Raw genomic sequence first — 6000 nt, 5'->3', positions numbered from 1 at the left:
TATTAACCATGTCCTCAATCCATATTAATTTTAAGCATTACTCTACCCATATAACTCCACCTTATGCTTATTTTCTAACCAATTACATCCAATAATATGATTTCATCCTTCAGAAAGAGAAATTACGTGTTTATAATTACTATGCTGCTATGTTGTATACGTTAAAAAAAAAGATGTGAAATAAAATGTAACATCCAAAGATGTCTCTCTGGTGTGCATGGAAGCATACCAAGGAGGAACATAAAGAACTTTGCTGTCTGTCTCACATTTTCCAGAGACCACCTTGAGGGTCCAGAGTGCTATTGAAAGAATTTACTGTGGACAGATGAGGCCAAAGTTTATTTTTAATAAGGCGGAAATGTCCTATTTTCAGACAAACACTACATTCCAACATAAGAACAGCATCCAATCATGAAGCAATGAAGGGCGGACCATGGTTTTGGGATGGACCTGCATGGCATGCAATTATTGATGGAACAATACACTTAACAAAATATGGGCAACACAGCACACAACCATCATAAATAAACAAATAAATCTACAGCAAAATGGCTGAAAGAGAAGAAATGGCATATTACAAATCATCTAAGCCAAACTGTATAGTACCCAATTGAAACAGTTAATTCAAGCCAAAATAGCTCATGCGTACAGTGGAAAGAGAAAATATATGGACATTATACAGTATGTAGTCCTTGTTGCTAAATAAGTAACCATCTGTTATCCAATGTACTGTAGTACGTTTTCAATAACTCAGTGGTTTCCAAACTTTCTTGAATCACGGCGCCAGGGCTGTATTAACCTATGGCCGGGCCCCTAGGCTTTCAGGTAGTTCGGGATCCTCCGACACTTCAATCTTTCACCCCACTATAGCAGACAGCCTGACCTTGGTAAGGTAGGGTGTTCCACTGTCCGTATTCCAAATAGTGGTGATATCCCCCTGTGGTGTGTCTGCAGTATAGCATCTACTGATAGTGCACTGCAGTCACAGACAATGGGATGTGGGAGGGGGGGCCTCTTCCCATATGGTGTGCACACCATGCGTCTCCCTCACCCTGAAGTTGGTTATCAGGGTTTTGGATGTCATTGTGTGTGTGTGTCGTGGCAGCGTACCACACTATGCACTTATCGGTAGGCTACAGCGCCCGTCCTGGTGTGTGCACTCCGGATCTTCAATACATTTGGATCTACCCATATATTGGGGTATCCTTGCTCTGCACTCGGTGGTGGTTCTCTAGTGGGTGGCCGGAATCCCCGCAAGTCCTGCGGAATCTCCTGTGCCTGTGTGTGCTGGGGCCTGGCGGAGGACCTCAACGTAACGGCAGTGACAGCAGCTGTGATAGCAGCTGTCACGTGTCCTCTCATGGCGGTATAACAACTCTGAGGCTAGAGTGCTATAGGTCCGCTGCCCCCCCCATTGTCTCAAAACAAATATCAGCTGACTACGAGTGTGCCTTGGAACTTTTCCCTGCGGGGCCCCGAAGCTTCAGCTAGAGTATTAGCATTTTGTTACACCACCCCTAGGTCAAAAGTTTCTAATTGAGAAATTCTGAAAAAAATATTAAATGAAGTAAATTGTGCTTACATGTCATGCTTAAGTTCAGTTATGTGTTGGTGGACAGGGTTGTAATTCTGCTTGTCCACATATTTCATGTTGGCAGTCGCCAGCACTGGTTTACCTATCACACTGACCATAAATAGTTTGATTCGGTCCTGGACCACCAATCCATGGCACCCCTGAATGTGCCCCATAACACCCAGTTTGGGAACCACTGAATTACATTCTCTTTATCCAAAAAGTTTCCAAACTGCATCTTACTTGTATATGTATACAGCTTCGGGTTACTGTCTGTCAATAGTACTTAATCAATACACACAAATGCACACGTATGCACGTGTTTGTTTTGTCAACAGTACATATTTGCACAATATTTACTATGGCACATTACATTATTATGTTCTGTGGCTCTTCCACCTCAACGGTTCCCTCTACAGTTACCTTGGATCTCCTGTCCTATACACTCCTTATAACCACCTATAATCCTGACTGGCTTCCACTAACATTTTCTTGATCTTGCCATGACTATGATTTTCTGCTCCTGCCTTCATTCATATTATGCTACCAGCATTGTCCTGCAGTGAATCATGTTTATACTACTGTTTTCTGAGCTCCTGTTTATTTATGTTGCTTTTTTTGTAATGAAAATCAGATGTGCGGCTGTTTATTGTAGCCAGTACAGGAGTACAAGCTGCGCTTGCTCTAATTAACTGAGAGCAGCTCCGAATTAGTGTTCAGAACGGAGGAAAGCAGGGAAGGGGGAGAACGAGACACATTTTTGTAACTACCTCAACTTAAACCCTTGTTTGTTTTCATTTCATCAGGGAGAAGGGCAGGGGTGTGACCGCATAATGGAATTTGGGGAGAAGTTAAAGTGAAGAGATATTATTTTTGGTGGGAGAAGAAAGGGTGCCATTTACACACTACTGCACAGTAGCTGAAAGGGAAAAAACGCTTGTGGGTGCAATGCAGAGTAGAGAACTCCCACTGCCAACACAAAGTGAGGTCTTTTTTAGGTATATTATTTCAAATTAAATCTGATTTTTGCTAATCTGATGTGGCTTCATTAAACTCTCTATTCATATAAAGACATAATGCACAAAGGGACCTCTTTTTCTCGTTAAACACACTTGCAGTATTTTTCAAACATTTTTTAAAACTATATTCAATCTAAGTAAACTGTGATATACCTGTGGGATCTACAGGACAGTGACGAAAGTGAGCAATATTACAGCTGCTATTGGCCAAAGTGGATTTTAGTCATTTGTATGCACAGATTTTGTAAGCTTAAATAATTAGCTTTCGTTAATCCATATTTTTACCCACTTAATTCATAAATGTGAAAATATAAATAAAAAGTGCAAATGTTTTCCCCTCACAATTATAAACATTAAATAACAGTAAATAACATTCACTCATTGATAAAATTAGACGTGACACCCGTCTCCCCAAATTGTAGAACCTTCAGGTACTAGTATCTGCAATAACCTCCTTTTTATCAGAAACTCTCTATTGCCTGGTCATCAGTCAGTGCTCCTAGAGAGGCAGCAGATGTTTGAAATTGAAGTGCTTAACATACATCTTGCATGGAGAGCTTTGATTGGAAAGCTGGTTGGTAACATACTCATCCCCTCTTAGTAAGAAACCATTGAAATGTTGCAGAGATTCTAATTCTTCCTCTCTTATATACAGTAGCTGTAGAGGTGACCTTCCATCAGGGATGCAGCATCAGTATTCTCACAAATGGCAAGAAACACAGAAACTGTGGCCCTGATTCAGAGGCGCTCTCTATTTGCGAGCGCTCGCTCTGAATCAGGGCGGGACGTTTTTTTTTTTACCCCGACCACCCACAGCTTTAGCGGGCGGCCTGGCGATGGTCACGATTATCGCGACCATCGGGCTTGCGACGTGGTAGGGTCTCACCCACCGCAAGTTCACTGCTGACATCATGTGTGATGTCATTAGGGCCGCCCAAAAATGGCAGGTGTTCCTTCGGGAACGCCTCCGTTTGCGCAACCACCCCCCGACCCACCTACAAAACGGGGCGAGCTGTCAATCAACATCGACAGCTGCCCCGTCTTGTAGCGAGCCCCGGAGCAAGTGATTTCTCACTCGCTCCGGGGCTTGCGCACGGGCGGTGCGCATGCCGCGTGTGGCACTGCCCGGCCATCGACTCGCTTGCGAGCACTATGCGCTCGCGAGCGGGTCTGAATCAGGCCCTGTATCCACGTGGATCTGCTAATTGAAAGGAGGTGGTATTACACTACAGTTTAATATCTAAGTGGAGATTAATGGAAGTGAAAATAAATACTATGTTTGCTTAATTGAAGTAACGTATTTTACAATGTAATCTTTTCAGAAAGAAAAAAACACACAGCTTGGCATAAAGTAGAGAGAGATGAGAGGGATTTCTGCTTTAGAGGTTTCTCTTATATAAGCCATCACAGCTACTGAGAGGTTGCTGTAACCAGAAAAGTAATTGCAACAGGAATGTCCTTTAAAAGAGAAACTGTCATAAATAAAGTGGAGGAAGAACTTTGATACAAATAGACATGTCTTTTAATGCACCTAGCTATGCATAAAAGATATATACCTATCTGTAGTGCCATACACAGCTCTATAAAATAGCATGATGGAGGACAGCACATGAAAACCTTACTACTGTAGCTAAATCTTTTAAAATATGAATATAATATAAGGTATACTTTTGTAAATGGTAAATGGTCTAATGTTAAACTTAGAAATTTGAAATTAATTTCATAAGCATTCTAAAATTACTTTTCTACTGTCTCAAAGCATAGCTAATTTATTTGTATGATTTCCCAATATTTCCTCATTATCAGACAGTAGTCACAATGTACCCTCCCCTCATGCTATTGGCTGACACTTGTGACATCAATCATTCTGAAAGCAGCCAGGAGACTCTGCACATACAAACATTTGTGGACTCCTGCAACAAAATTAAATCTGTTTAGGAAAAATCAGCGGGAATGGATGTGAAAAACATATTTGCATTACACAAGTGTTTACGTTACAGGGAGGCTGTGTGATCAGATGTGATGCAGAAGAAAATTTGTCGGCTTCGAAAAGTAAGATGAGTGACATGGTTTACGCCAGAGCGAGGTGCTCGGTTTAAAAAGAGTTTTATGGGGCCAAGAGTAGGTAAATGACTGGAAAGGTCTGGGGAGTGCTACCTCTGGTATGCTCTGAAATGAATACGCTTTAATATAATACAGGACATTACATTTTACTAAAACCTACAGAATTTGTACAGGGATGATTGACAGATTCTGATGAAATGCAAGTAAAATCTGCTCTAATAGACCTAAAATAACACAAAAGAGAAGCAACAATAATTTTTGGAAAACAAATACAATTATTTAATGTGAGCTTATTTCAAGGGAAAAATTATAATGATTGTAATAAATGGGGCTATTACCTAAGATGCCGTGAAGGAAGGGAACTGAAACTTACTCCAGCAGAAAATGCTTATCTGTTACAGCATCAAACATGTGAGGTAAACATTACTGTGACTGCTACAGGCTAAACTTTAGAACCAGGGCCGGCCCTAGGCCAAATTTTTTGGTAAGAGAGTATTTTTTTGGCGCACCCCCTATGCAGTGCCCCCGGTAGTGGTCCCCCCAGTGCAGTGCCCCTTGTGCCCCCAGTAGTAAGCCCCTAATATAGTGCCCCAGTAGTACTCCCCCCCATGCAGTGCCCCCAGTAGTGATACCTCCCTATGCAGTGCCCATTATATAGTGCCCCTAGTAATAGTCCCCCCTCTTGTAGTGCCCCCAGAAGTAGCCCCCCTTGTAGTGCCCCCAGTAGTATTCCCCCCTTGTAATGCCCCCAGTAGTATCCCCCCTTGTAGTGCCCTCAGTAGTATTCCCCCCTTTGTAGTGCCCCCAGTAGTATTCCTCCCCTTGTAGTGCCCCCAGTAGTATTCCCCCCTTGTAGTGCCCCCAGTAGTATTTCCCCCCCTTGTAGTGCCCCCAGTAGTATTCCCCCTTTGTAGTGCCCCCAGTAGTATTCCCCCCCTTGTAGTGCCCCCAGTAGTATTTCCCCCCCTTGTAGTGCCCCCAGTAGTATTCCCCCCCCTTGTAGTGCTCCCAGTAGTCCCCCCCTTGTAGTGCCCCCAGTAGTATTCCCCCCCTGTAGTGCTCCCAGTAGTCCCCCCCTTGTAGTGCCCCCAGTAGTATTCCCCCCATGTAGTGCCCCCAGGAGTCCCCCCCTGTAGTGCTCCCAGTAGTATTCCCCCCCTGTAGTGCACCCAGTAGTCCCCCCCTGTATTGCTCCCAGTAGTCCCCCCCTTGTAGTGCCCCCAGTAGTATTCCCCCCCTGTAGTGCTCCCAGTAGTCCCCCCCTTGTAGTGCCCCCAGTAGTATTCCCCCTTGTAGTGCCCCCAGTAGTCCCCCCCTTGTAGTGCCCCCAGTAGTCCCCCCCCT

The sequence above is a fragment of the Taudactylus pleione genome, unplaced genomic scaffold (genome assembly GCF_031769625.1).
Source record: "Taudactylus pleione unplaced genomic scaffold, aTauple2 ptg000016l, whole genome shotgun sequence".
NCBI lineage: Eukaryota > Metazoa > Chordata > Amphibia > Anura > Myobatrachidae > Taudactylus > Taudactylus pleione.
Note: the sequence above shows the minus strand (reverse complement) of the source record.